Genomic DNA, 14,406 nt, shown 5'->3' on the forward strand with positions numbered 1-14,406 from the left:
GGTTGTTTCATAACCATTCATAATTTTAAAATTAATTCTATACTGAATAGGCAGCCAGTGAAGATCTCTTAGAATTGGAGTAATGTGAGACACCAACCAGGTTCTTTCAGCCCTTAAGATGTCTACTATCACACCAGTTCTAAAAAAAACTGGTTGTGATGTTGGCAACTTATCTAACTATAGGCCTATTGCGAACCTGCCTTTTGTGTCAAAAGTCCTCGAACGAGTTGTTGTTGGCCAGTTACAGCATTATCTATCCAATAACAACTTATTGGAACCGCTCCAGTCTGGATACAGATCTGGACACAGCACGGAGACTGCTCTTGTACGGGTCACAAATGACCTTCTTGTTTCTGCTGATATGGGTGCTTGCAGCATTTTGGTTCTGCTAGACATTAGCGCTGCTTTTGACACTATATGTCATATCATCCTCCTTGACAGGTTGTGTGTTTTGTTAGGCACCTCTGGCATCTCTTTGCAGTATATTTATTTGGGGAAGAACAAATCGGAGGCAACATTAGTACAGCAGGGCGTCCCGCAGCGGTCAGTACTAGGACCTACTTTGTTCTGCATCTATATGTTGCCGCTTGGTGACATTATTAGAAAGTACGGTACGGGGTTTTTCCTTGTTATGCTGATGACATGCAGATCTATGTTAGCTCACTAAGAAATAAAGGTATAGATGCATGACAACTATCTTAAGCTTAACAAATAAAAAATGGAACTGTTACTTTTTGGTATGCTGACAGATTTGCACAAACATAACTGTCTAAGTCTGTTTTCTGATTCTGAATTATTGTCTCCAGCAACACAAGTGCGAAATCTAGGTGTTATCTTTGATCCGCATTTGTCATTTGATGCCCATATCAAAATGGTTTCAAAATCTGCATTTTTCCATCTTAAAAATATTGCCAGAATTCGAACTTCTTTATCCCTGTCAGATGCAGAAAGGCTTATTCATGCATTTAATACATGCATATGATAGCACTTTATTGCGTGTAATTCACCTTATTCCGCCCTACCCACTTTTAATACTTTGAGCTTCCGCATTTTGTCATCCGACTTCCGCTAAACTGACACGGCACATCCGGTAGTGGTGGGTGTAAATCGTAAAGTACACCACAACATTCCCATCGCTTTACATTGTGTTCGTAACACTGTTGGTTAAATTGTTCTATCCTCTTAATCCAATTGTTATGGCAGCCCCTAACTGAGCATATAATACTTGACATATTTTACCGTTAGAACAATAGAATTACGTCTAGAAACTAGCGTCCTTTCAGACGGAAGTTGAGGTCCCTCTCAGCCGGAAGTAAGATAACAAAAGGAACGTAATGGCGTCACCCTCGTGGAAAATAAGGTGAATACACACGTCACGCACCCTACAACACTAATCCTAACCAAACATATAATACATATTACATATTACACACCATTACTAAACCTACCCTAAACCCACCCATGCGTATCATATGCACACAGAAACTCCTTTTCGCGTATAAATTGCACAATAAACACAACGCAGGCTATAGAGACACATTTAGTGTGACCGTTGGAATGACGTACCAATTTCACAAATTCACGTTTATGTTGTTCACATCAGATGGTAAAGGCATCGTTTTCAAAACCTTGCACTTTGAAAATCGTTTTCAAAAGCTTGCATTGTCAGGTGAAAATTGAAAATGATGTCGTGTAAACAGACCCTAAAGTGTCCATTATTTATTGCACTTTAGTTTTGTTAATTGTTCATTTAAGTTGGCCTATTCATTATATATACAGTTATATACAGTTTTATTCTGGTTTACTGTGTTCACAGAAGCACTGCGGGTGCTTGATGTGTGAATCCTCATGTTCTGTTGTTTATGCTGCTATTTGTACATGTAAATCTACATTTTTGAGGTTTTTGAATTGGTCACAGACACCTATCTATTCTAATTCCATTTAATTCTAATCTAACCTTCAAATCATGTCAGTTAAAATCTTTACAGTGTGTTTGTGATGGCAAGAAATGTACAAAGCAGCCAAACACGTATCGTTCTTTACCATCCAACTGGGGACGTGAAGTTCATTTTGATTAATAAAATCATTATTCACTGTATAAAGTATGCTTTACGCTATACTAAATATAGGTCACTATAGTGACCTGAAATCGTTACATTAAAGAGCTATTTCTGTTTGATTAATCCTATAAACCTGTAGACTGCATAACCAAGCATAGAAAGTATCTATGAAGAGAGAAAATAAGCGTTAAATAAGAAAAATGTTATGAATGATAAAAGGCGTAATATATAATATACTATATAATATACTATATATATATAGTTACATAATGAAGACAGACTTCACTGCCATTTCACTTCACTGTTCACACACACACACACACACACACACACACACACACACACACACACACACACACACACACACACACACACACACACACACACACACACACACACACACACACACACACACACAGCTCCATTGTAGCCAAGTCCTCACTTGTATAGATAGACATTGTTCCGAAAGTCCCCACTCGGCCAGTGTAGAGCGACATTGGTCTGTTAGTAATATAGATATGTATGTGTGTGTGCAATGACACATAACAATGGCAAGTAAATTGTTAGGGACTGCATAACCAAGCATAGAAAGTAAAAACATTATATTATGAATGATAAGAGGATATTCTCGCCTCTGCTTTTGAACTGTTGCTGCCGGGCCGTCTGTATTTTTTACCCCGTTGTAGATTTAAATGGTATTTCCTCAAGCAATTCAATTCAATTAAGTCTGTCTTTATTATGTAACTATAGTTACAAAATAAAGACAGACTTAACTGTTCACACACACACAGTTCCATTGCAGGCTATTGCGAGTCCCCACTTGTATAGGTAGAAATCGTTCAGAGTTGATATTCCATCTTGGCATGTTTAAAATATTATTATTTTTTGCATATTTGAAGTTATATTATGAAAAAAGACCTTAAAAGAAAATTGTGTATTTCATTTTTGTTTCTTCAAAATGACCAGATGCAGCAAGTCAACTCAAAAGTTTTGAATTAGATCTTAAAGAAAGGTCCACTGTTGGATGGTAACAAACGACATATGTTTGGTTGCATTTAAATTTAGCAATATTTCAAACACTGAATATCTCTGTACATCAACATCCTAGAAACAAAGGAAACAGAAAAATAATTTTTTTTGTAGAAATTATGTTTTAATTAATAGGCAGCCAATACTATCTGTCACATTATTAATACCTTTATAATATAATAATAATTACATTATAATTATAACATTGAGTTGCAGATCCCCTCTTGGCATGTTTTTTTTTTTTTTTTATAAAAAAAATGCATATTTGAAGTTATATTATGAAAAATATAATATAATATATATATGGTATCCCTTTATAATAACTGCATCTAATTGATCATTAGTTAAGCATTAGTAAACAGTTAAATCATAATTCATAAAGCAGACATTAATAAGCCGTTTATAAATACAGCTTTAAATGCTGTATTATTGATTTAGAAGGATATCTATAATGTGTTTAATAATTGTATTTTCATACTTTATTAATTATCAATTTATCATTTCTAAATGAAGTATAGCATTATTTACAAAGCAGTTATTTAGGAGTTGTCAGTGATTAATAAGATCACTTAGAAAGTGTGATTAAATGTAGTAGATTCAGGGAGTTATAAAGCATTTAGTAGTGGTCAGTTCACTATTTTGTGAGCAAAAGTGAGGACTAGTTATGCCTAGTAAAGCATTTATAAAGGAGATTTAAAGACTCATTTATCTTCTAATCAGAAAAAGGAAACAAACACAACACAACACAGTGATAGAGAACATAGAAATATTAACAGCCTTTAAATCTCCTACATAACTAGCATAACTAGTCCTCACTTTAGATGAGCTCACAAAAAATAGTGAACTGACCTCTACTAAATGCTTTATAACTACCTGAAAACAGTAGAAATACATGTTAATAAAGCATTTATTAACACACTAAGTAACTATTACTAAATGTCTGAATAATAAGTGTATGATGTATGAATGTACATTGAAATAGTTTAATCATTTACTCACACTTTCTAAGGGATCTTATGAACCACTGACAACTCCTAAATAACTGCTTTGTAAATGATGCTATGCTTCATTTACACACACGCACGCACGCACGCACGCACGCACGCACGCACGCACGCACGCACGCACGCACGCACGCACGCACGCACGCACGCACGCACGCACGCACACACGCACACACACATATATATATAGTACCAGTCAAAAGTTTGGAAACATTACTATTTGTAATGTTTATGAAAGAAGTCTCTTATGCTCATCAAGCCTGCAGTTAAAAACAAAAAACAAAACAAAAAACAGTAATATTATGAAATATTATTACAATTTAAAATAATGGTTCTCTTTTTTAATATACTTTAAAATGTAATTTATTTTTGTGATGCAAAGCTGAATTTTCATCAGCAAGTACTCCAGTCTTTGCTGTCTTATGATCCTTCAGAAATCATTCTAATATGATGATTTGATACTCAGTTATTATCAATGATGGAAACAGTTGTGCTGTTTAATATATTTTTTCAGGATTCATTGATGAGTAAAACGTTAACAGCATTTATTCATTAAAACAGCATTTATTCAAAATAAAAACATTTCTAACAATATAAATCGTTACCATCACCTTTTATCATTTTAACGCATCCTTGTTGAATTAAAGTACTAATTTCTTAAAAAAAAAAAGTTATTGTTCCCAAACTTTTGAACGGTAGTGTATATTGTTACAAAAGATTTCTATTCTAAATAAATACAGTTCTTTTTAACTTTTTATTCATCAAATAATCCTGAAAAAAGTATCTCAGGTTATAAAAAAAAAATTAAGCAGCACAATTGTTTCCAACATTGATCATAAATCAGCATATTAGAATGATTTCTGAAGGATCATAAGACACCAAAGACTGGAGTACTTGCTGATGAAAATTCAGCTTTGCATCACAAAAATAAATTACATTTTAAAGTATATTAAAAAAGAGAACCATTATTTTAAATTGTAATAATATTTCATAATATTACTGTTTTTTTGTTTTGTTTTTTGTTTTTAACTGCAGGCTTGATGAGCATAAGAGACTTCTTTCAAAAACATTACAAATAGTAATGTTTCCAAACTTTTGACTGGTACTATATATATATGTGTGTGTGTGTGTGTGTGTGTGTGTGTGTGTGTGTGTGTGTGTGTGTGTGTGTGTGTGTGTGTGTGTGTGTGTGTGTAAAGGCAGGATCACCTACTGGTGGAACCCAAACGGAAAGTAGTTAATTAACACAAAGTAGTTATTAGTAAAAATGGGGGAAACTGGATCAAGTTCCTGTGGAATCAATAAATGTTCTTGATGGCATGCATTGTTTCTCGTTTTTATACAGCCAGGACTGGACTTCCGTTTGGGTTCCACCAGTAGGTGATCCTGCCTTTACACACACACACACACACACACACACACACACACATATATATATATATATATATATATATATATATATATATATATAATTATTATTTTATTTTTTCATGGTATAATTATGTAATCTGCTTATTGTGAGCCTAAATGAGTAAATTGGTATTCAATCATTATCAGGCTGACTTGCCACCAACTACTGGTGTTTTTTTATATATTGAAAGTAGTGTTTCATGTTGTCACTTCACATTTAATAGCCTCTTAGAATGAAATTGCTATGCAAATTCACAGTGCCTCCTTTGAGCTGCATTAGACAGTGTGTAATGTACCTCTAAATGCAGGGTCAGATGCTGCTTCTGTGCCACCTATACTGCAAAGCTGGGAGTTTGTTCATACAGAGTTAATCAGACAGCCTAAAGCCTCTTACGTTGTTGATTTATATTTCAAACAACAATTCAACATTTGCTCGCAATGTTTTTCTTACAAAAAACCTCATCATTCTGCAGGACAATTGTCTATTACAGTATACAACACAGATAGAAGGGTGTCAATAAATCTGTGGTGATATACAACACGCTTTAAGAAAAGTTTATTTCCATCACACTGTAAAGTGTTTTTAGATATTACATATACCAAAGATTTTACATATAAACTGGGTCAGCATAATTACAGTTAGTACCATATGGGAAGTAGGGGTGCTGAGCGTGACCCCTGGCGTGGAGCCCATGAAGAAATATGGTTGGGGATAAAAGTTCACACAAACAAAACCAAAAAACTGTGGTGTTTTGCCTATAGGCATACATATTACGTGTGTTTGTTTTTATTTATGCTGTATTATAAAATACCCATATTATAACAAATAAATAACATATATTTGGAAATTGCCCTTTAAAACGAAGGCTCAATTTGTGGTTCACAATGATTTGATTAAAACCAACAAAAACAATAAAACAAAGACAAAGTCACTTATTAAACTTTTTATTTATTTATGTTTTTGTTAACAGAAGTTATCTTGCGCCTTTAATTGCCTCCGCTATCGTCCTGTCAATCATCTGTCTCATTCTCGCGGGTCGCGGCTATGATTACAGCTTCAGTAAAAATGTATTTCACCATCATCGGTACCCACCCTCAGCCGATTGGCATTACAGTATTTGTAATCACCATCCCGTGGCAAAACGGAGCGTCTAACAGAAAAGTTCTGACTGCTGACTGAACATTGGTCAGTGAGCGTCTCCCGCTCGGCGCTGTCAGCAGATTTAACTCCGCACAGCTAAATAAAACAGGCTGGTGGCAGACTAATAATTAATATTTCTGATGTAAATATTTCTGTGAAACGTGTAAAGTTGCACAGAAGAAAGCCCAATAGGACCTGCCCTGTACAGTTTAAGAATCTGTAGCCATAGTAGAGGACTATTATTTTGTTGAGCAGACCTGACCTGAGCGACAACTGATGACGTCACATGCTCAGATTTGCTTGACCAATCGGTGGAAGGGGGCGTGTCAGGCCGCCCACATGTGGAAAACGAATTTTGAAGTCATTTATTCGTTTTTTGCCTGTGAACTAAAAAACGAAAACTCAAGCCGAAATCTCGTTTTTTTCGTTTTTTTTGAAAAAACGAATAAAGGGGCCGTTTTCTCGTTTCTGCTTATTTAATTTCCGTGCAAGAACGGGAAAACCAAAAATCAAGTCATAATTTCGTTTTTCTAAAAAAAACGGGAAAAGGACCTGTTTTCTCGTTTTTATATGTGAAAGCAGTGCTTGAAGTGGGGGGGGAAAGGTGCCGGTACTCTCTAGTAAGGAGGGGGGCGGAGAGGGGGCAGCTGGGCCCTCATTAAATTATGGATTTTTTTTTTAAAACATTTTAAAATAGTCCTATTTGTGGAAAATATGTAATATTTGAGTTACATAAAAGCTTTTTATTTGTTTTCTTCCTAATTGTCCTTGAAATAGTGGTAAAAACAAAAAACAACAACAACAACAAAAACACCCCCAACACAAAAATGGTTTGGCCACTGATCAAAATTTGATGTCATTTGATTTGAAGTTCAGTACGCTCAAAATGTCCGGTGCTCAGAAAAGAGAAGAAGAGAAAAGGAAAATAGAGGCCTGGGAGATTTTCTAAACAAATATTTAAAAAAAGGTGGTGACGGTGAAGCTGGAACTAGTAAAGTCAACTTAGAGCAAGGTACAAAACAGCGCAGCCAATACAATGTTCCCGAGCCTTGTCAGCGGTTTTCCTGCATTGAAATTTTTTTGGTCGCCGCCAAAGCAAATTTTTGTCCCGTCAAAGCCTTATTTGATCGGCGAGTGATAGAATAGAATGAGTGCTGATCGCCTGACAAGGCGCATAACGAGCATATATATATATATATATATATATATATATATATATAGAGAGAGAGAGAGAGAGAGAGAGAGAGAGAGAGAGAGAGAGAGAGAGAGAGAGAGAGAGAGCCCCAGCCGCGCGCGCGCACTCATGTCTTCAAACAACACGTCGAGCGCTGTCTTGCTCTCTCTTCCTCGCGCATATATTAATCAAAATCATTTTTGACATGATAGTAAAAGGTTGGAAGACCGCAGTTTCACGTGGAGCATTTGGAGATTTTTTTCTCTTCAATTAACGCGGGGTGTGAAATGAATTGTGCGCATCTAAGATTATCTCGTCCAGGGCCCAGGCAAGACTGTCAGCTGGCCTGCACTTTTGCATTGGCAAATCATGACATTTGAAATTTCTACAGTGAAAAACTAAACTTGGAGATATTGCAGGTACAACATCAATTTATTGTTTGTTATTTATTAACAACATATTTAAACAAGTCGTGCGTGCAAACGGAACTCCTCCAAGTCTGCAAGTCCAAAAATACAATTATGGTGAGATTACTACATTTTATTTAATTTAAATGCATTATGGTGAAATTATTATACTTTCATGTCATTCTGTGTTAATTTTGACCACGAACCATGTGCTGTCACTTTAATTCAGCGCGTGCAGCACAGCAGAAATAGATTTGTGCGGAAATGAACGCTGCATTACTGTATACGAACCGCACCTGGAACGGATCGCCGGACCGCATCTGCATGCAGTGTGAAAGCTGTTAACATGGGTGCGGAAAAAAATACGCACTGCAAACGGAGTATATGTGAAACGGGCGTGACACTGACGCTTTTTCTGTCAGTGGTAGAGTACCGGCTACATGCGAGAAGTAGCGGTACGCAAGAAAAAGTGCAGGTACGCATAGTAAAATGTAGAAGTGTAAAATGTCAAAAAAGAGAGATTATCCCCCGCCCCGAGGCAAATTTCCAGATACTTATGTGACCTCTGTGTAATGTCTCCTGCCTGATAGAATCTCCCAGACACCGTCAGGTTTGTGGTAACAGCAGGTTTATTCCACATCTGCATCTGAATTCATGACAAAGGATAACAATCGTAGTCATCTCATGTGGACAAACAGCGCATGCTCTATCTCCGGGGAAATCCTCCGTTGCTTTTTGGATTACCCATATGTAAGCTTTACACAAAAGTAAAGTACAGTTTGACACATTGATTTGATCGTATAGTGGATTTTAACTCATATAAACAAAATAATTAAAACAAACCAAATTGTCCCTCTTAATCTTACAATGAGGAAATAACATAAAATTATGTAATTATACAGATTTCCTACAGTTACCTTTCCATTTTATGTTAACAGTTATGTGTAAACAATTATGTAACTTCATTACAATTCAACATACAAGAGGCAGATAAACAGCAGAAAATACCTCAATCTCATGTTCAAACATTACAACGTTTTATAACAACATATGATAATAACATACCTGAATTCATGACAAAGGATAACAATCGTAGTCATCTCATGTGGACAAACAGCGCATGCTCTATCTGGAAAGACGGCATCATATTAAAGTTAGCTAGCTATACTGGAGAGACTTTCTATCGGCTATAAAACACATAACCAGATGGTTGACTTCATCTACAACACATATTATTCAATCAAAAAAATCTAGCTTAACTTTTACATGCTTTTCAAGTGAGTTAACATTGTTTAGTCCACGGACATTCACAGACACGTTACCTCCGGGGAAATCCTCCGTTGCTTTGAGGATTACCCATAATCCTTTGTCATTACTAGCGTTCGCTGCAGTTACACTTTTATGACAGCAGGTGGCACAATAATCCCATTTAGTAGGATTTAACATGAATCTTAACTATGTTACATACACCCCCCTTAAATCCTGCTAAATTGGGGCACAATAATAAAAATAATAAAAAATAAATAAATAAAAAGAAATGAAACAAAATTTTCTTTTTCATTAGATACCAAACAGTTGTTACGTACTAGGAGCATAATGCGTTTCAAGTCAGTTAGAAACTTTCCACCTGGGAATATGTCAATAAGGGGGTAGCTAAGCCCCATACCAACAAAGACATAAAAGATGCCGTGTACACCTCTCATATTGTAAACATTGCTCAATAGCAGATTCTTGTCAAATACCTCAGATAAACTAGTGCAAAAACTCTTATGACATATTGCTTGTGTATCTATCCAGAAAACATGTTCCTCACAAAAGAAAACAAAGAATCAACTGTTGAAGCTGAGTCATCTACAACCTGTTCATTCATTTCACAAATTAGTCGAACTGGAGGCTTAACAGATCTACCTGCCCTAGTGCAGAGTGGAGGTGGCTGTTTGCAAACTACGTGGTCCTGTGTGAATGCACCTGGCTGTGCGTCACTTGCATATTCAGGGGAGGAGACACAATGAGCTCTTTCTACTGAGGGTGGGGAGGGTCCTACCTCAGACACCACAGATTCTACAGGGGGGCCAGGGGAAAGTGATTGCTCAGCAGATTTTGATGAAACAGGGGTTTGCAAAATCTCACTCACAGCATGTGGGACTACATTCACTTCAGTCTCTGAGGGAGAGGCACTCACAGCTACAACAAGTGAGCAATTGGGATGGCTAGTTGTAGCATCCTCACCATTAGCCTCATCCATTTGCAGTAACCACTCAAGTGTCTTTGTCTCACTGTCCTGCACGTCAACAGGAACCACAGGGTCACTTTGTCCACTTTCATTATCTGATGAACAGCTTGACTCTAGAACGTCGTGACCTCCTGCTGGGAGGAAATTCACTGGGAGTAGGAGGTTTCTGTGAACAACTTTTTCTCTGGATGTCACTGGGTCACTGATACAGTAGACATTGATTCCAGGTTTCACAGACTTAACTTCATAAACTGTGGATTCCCACTTGTCTGCAATTTTCCTCTTCCCTCTCTCACCACGATTTGCAAGCAAGACTCTGTCACCAACAGTGAGGGGAGACCCTTTTGCTTTGCGGTTGTAGTTCTTTGCCTGTCGAGCCTGCTCTGTCCGACTGTTTTCATAGGCAATGCGTGCCGCTTCAGACAGGTCACGTTTCAAGTTAGAGACAAACTCACGGTGGCTAACGACAGCATCGCTGGGGAGGGTGTGCTGGAACAAAACATCCACAGGCAGACGTGGAATCCTCCCAAACATGAGAAAGAAGGGGGCAAAACCTGTTGTCTCATGCTCAGTGCAATTGTAGCAGAATGTCAGCATCTGAAGCATTTGTGGCCACCTGGCTTTGGAATGGGCAGGCAGGGCCCTTATCATGTTCCCAAGAGTCCTGTTGTACCGCTCAACAACTCCATTTCCCATCGGATGGTATGGGGTGGTATGCGATTTCTGGATACCAGCCATCTCCAGGAGCTCTTTAATGAGTTGGCTCTCAAAATTGGCTCCCTGGTCCGAGTGGATGCGTTTTGGGAAGCCATATATACAAAAGAAGTCATTCCACAGACGACGGGCAACCTGCTTTGCTGACTGATTCTTACAGGGGAATGCATGCGACAGTTTCGAAAAGTGGTCCGTAACAACTAAAACATCCACACACTTCTTGTCTGACTGCTCAGCAGTCCAAAAGTCGATGCACACAAGTTCCATTGGCTCAGAGGTGCAAATGCTTTCAAGAGGGGCACGGTCATTGGGCTCTGGGGTCTTTCCAACCACACAGCGAAAGCAGTTCCTCACATGGTTGATGATGTCATGTTCCATCCCTGTCCAAAAGAATCTCTGCCTGGCAAGAGAGAGTGTGCGAGCCTGTCCCTGATGACCAGCTGAATCGTGAAGGCCGGAGAGAACCTGGCCCTTGAGGGAGTCTGGAACAACAAACTGGTGGATTGCCATGTTCATTTGCCTGTCTTTCTTTACTTTGTACAACATGCCGTTTTTGATGGAGAGCTTTGCCCAGTGTCTCAACATTTTCATCACTCCACGAGACTCACTGGCACGTTCACGTCGAGTGGGCCTCCTGTGACGCTGGATGTAAAAGAGAACTCTGCCCAAGATGTCATCCTGTTCTTGAAGATTAACCAGTTCACTCCTTGGTAGAGAGGCATTCTGGTCGACACTGACTAGTTGAGGAATAGCTGGTCCCGTGCCTCTCACTCGGCTAACACCTCCAGAGTCATGCGCCTCTAGCACAGCTGACACATCCTGCAGGGAGAGGGACCCTTGAGGGGGGGGCGGGGTGACAGCATCATCTATGGGCTGATCAACAACAAACTGGCAGTTAGCAGCAGTATATCTAAATGCATCTTGTACTGTCTCATCCACCATTCCACCCACTTGGTTCAGCAATGATGCATAAGGTTCACTTACAAGACGATGGCCTATGCATGACTGGACAAATGGCTCTCTACTTAGTGCGTCTGCAACCACATTCTTTGGGCCAGGGACATAGCGCAGATCAAAACTGTATGCTGCGAGCTTTGAGACCCATCTCTGTTCACATGCATCTAACCTAGGTTTGGTCAAGATGTGTGTTAACGGATTATTATCCGTCCAGACTGTGAACCGTCGTCCTTTCAGCCAGTGGCTAAACTTGTCGCAGACCGCCCATTTAAGAGCGAGAAACTCCAGGCGATGTGCTGGATAGTTCAGCTGGGAGTGCGATAGAGTTTTGCTGGCGAACGCCACTGGTCTGGCAACATTACCATCAGGAGGCAACTGTGAGAGGACGGCTCCTAGGCCATCAAAGGAGGCATCGACAGCGAGGATGAATGGTGCATTAAAGTCTGGATGGGCCAAGGTGACACTATGCACAAGCTCATGTTTTAAAGTTTTGAATGCTTCCCTGCACTCAACAGTCCAGTCAGCTGGAGACAGTCTAACATTGCCCTTCTTGAATTTTGGTTTATGACCTCTCCCTCTTTTGTGTGGTGTAGCAGGCTCAGCCACAAGGTTGAACAATGGCTTAGCTTTAGCAGAACATCCCTCGATGAAATGGTGATAGTAAAGAACCATTCCCAAGAAAGATCTGATTTTCTTAGCACTTGGTGTCTTCATATCAGATTCCATCAGATCAGCTTCCTGCACATCATTTATAGCTTGCACTTTACTCGGGTCTGTCTTAACACCATCTCCACATATAATGTGTCCTAAGAACTTAACAGACCGGTGAAGGAAGTAGCACTTCTTAGGTGAGAGCTTCAAATTGTTGGCAGCAAGACGTGAGAAAATCATTTGCAGACGGTCAAGTGCAATCTGTTCAGACGGCGCAAAGACCATAAGGTCATCCAGATAACATAACAGGCTTGTAAAGTTCTCATCACCAAAGATGGCCATCATCATTCGCATAAAGGTCGCAGGACTGTTTGTCAGGCCCTGGGGCATCCTATTATATTCATGGAGGCCAAATGGGGAGGAATACGCTGTGAACTTTTTGTCGTCTTCATGCATTCTGACGTTGTAGAACCCTGACGTGAGGTCCATTGTTGAAAAGAACACATTGCCACCAAGTGCAGCGAGGGCATCTGTCTGATGAGGCAAGGGATGTGCGTCTTTCACTGTTCTTGCATTCAACCACCTGAAGTCATTACAGATGCGAAGATCACCACTTGGCTTGACAACTAGGACGAGAGGAGATGAATACTCGCTCTGAGACTTTCGGATTATCCCCAATTCCTCCATTTCATTTAGAGCAGTCCGAAGCTTGTCATAATGGCATGGAGGAACCCGCCTGTATGGAAATCTGAAGGGCTTGTCATCCACTAGGCGGATTCTGTGTACAAAATCTGTTGCATCACCACAATCCATTTTGTGCCTCGAAAAGATGGACTCATACTGCTCAATGATCCGCAGCAGTTTATCCTTCCACTCAGGGGAAACTTCACAAGAAGAAAGGTTCAAATCCTGCAAGCCCATGTCAGTCAAAATTTGTGATATTTCATCCTCTGACCTAGGTGCCGGTGATGAGCTCTGTGTGAACTGTGCACTGGATTGGATGTGATTTGGCTCAGGAAAGTCCTGCACAGAAAGACAGGGTGACACATCTGCAACTTTTGCATTTCTTTTAAGGATGAGTGGCTTTTCAGTAGGATTTACTATTTTGACAGGAACCCAGCCATCTCCCCATAATGAGGTGACAATTCTCCCCACTAGAATTTGAGCAGGTCTGGCTTTGGACTGAGTGGGCTCGATGGTGACTGTACTTCCCACTGCAGAAACATCAGATGCAGGGAGTTTAGCCCACACCAAATGTTCAGACATAGGTTGTAGTGTGACACATCTCTTGAGCTTTGCTGTGCCAATTTTAAGCGGCGTTGCTCCACATTTGTCTGAGCAGGACAACAGAGATATCAAATTGGGCAAGTTATCAGCATGGGCACTACTTACTGGGGACGTGATATTTTGGCTCTCAACAGTGTCTTTCATCTGTGAAATTAGCCACTTGATGGCGTTACTGCCAAGGATCATGTCATCGGTTTGGCCTGGCACCACTAGAACAGGAATTATCACCTTATAGCCATAAACTGATGCAGTGAGGTCATACATGGCAGAAGGTGTGACCAGATGACCCCCACAGCCAACAATAACAAAGTCCTCAGCAGTTTTCACTTCAATGTTAGG

Source organism: Leuciscus leuciscus (genome assembly GCF_965113295.1).
Source record: "Leuciscus leuciscus genome assembly, chromosome: 20".
NCBI lineage: Eukaryota > Metazoa > Chordata > Actinopteri > Cypriniformes > Leuciscidae > Leuciscus > Leuciscus leuciscus.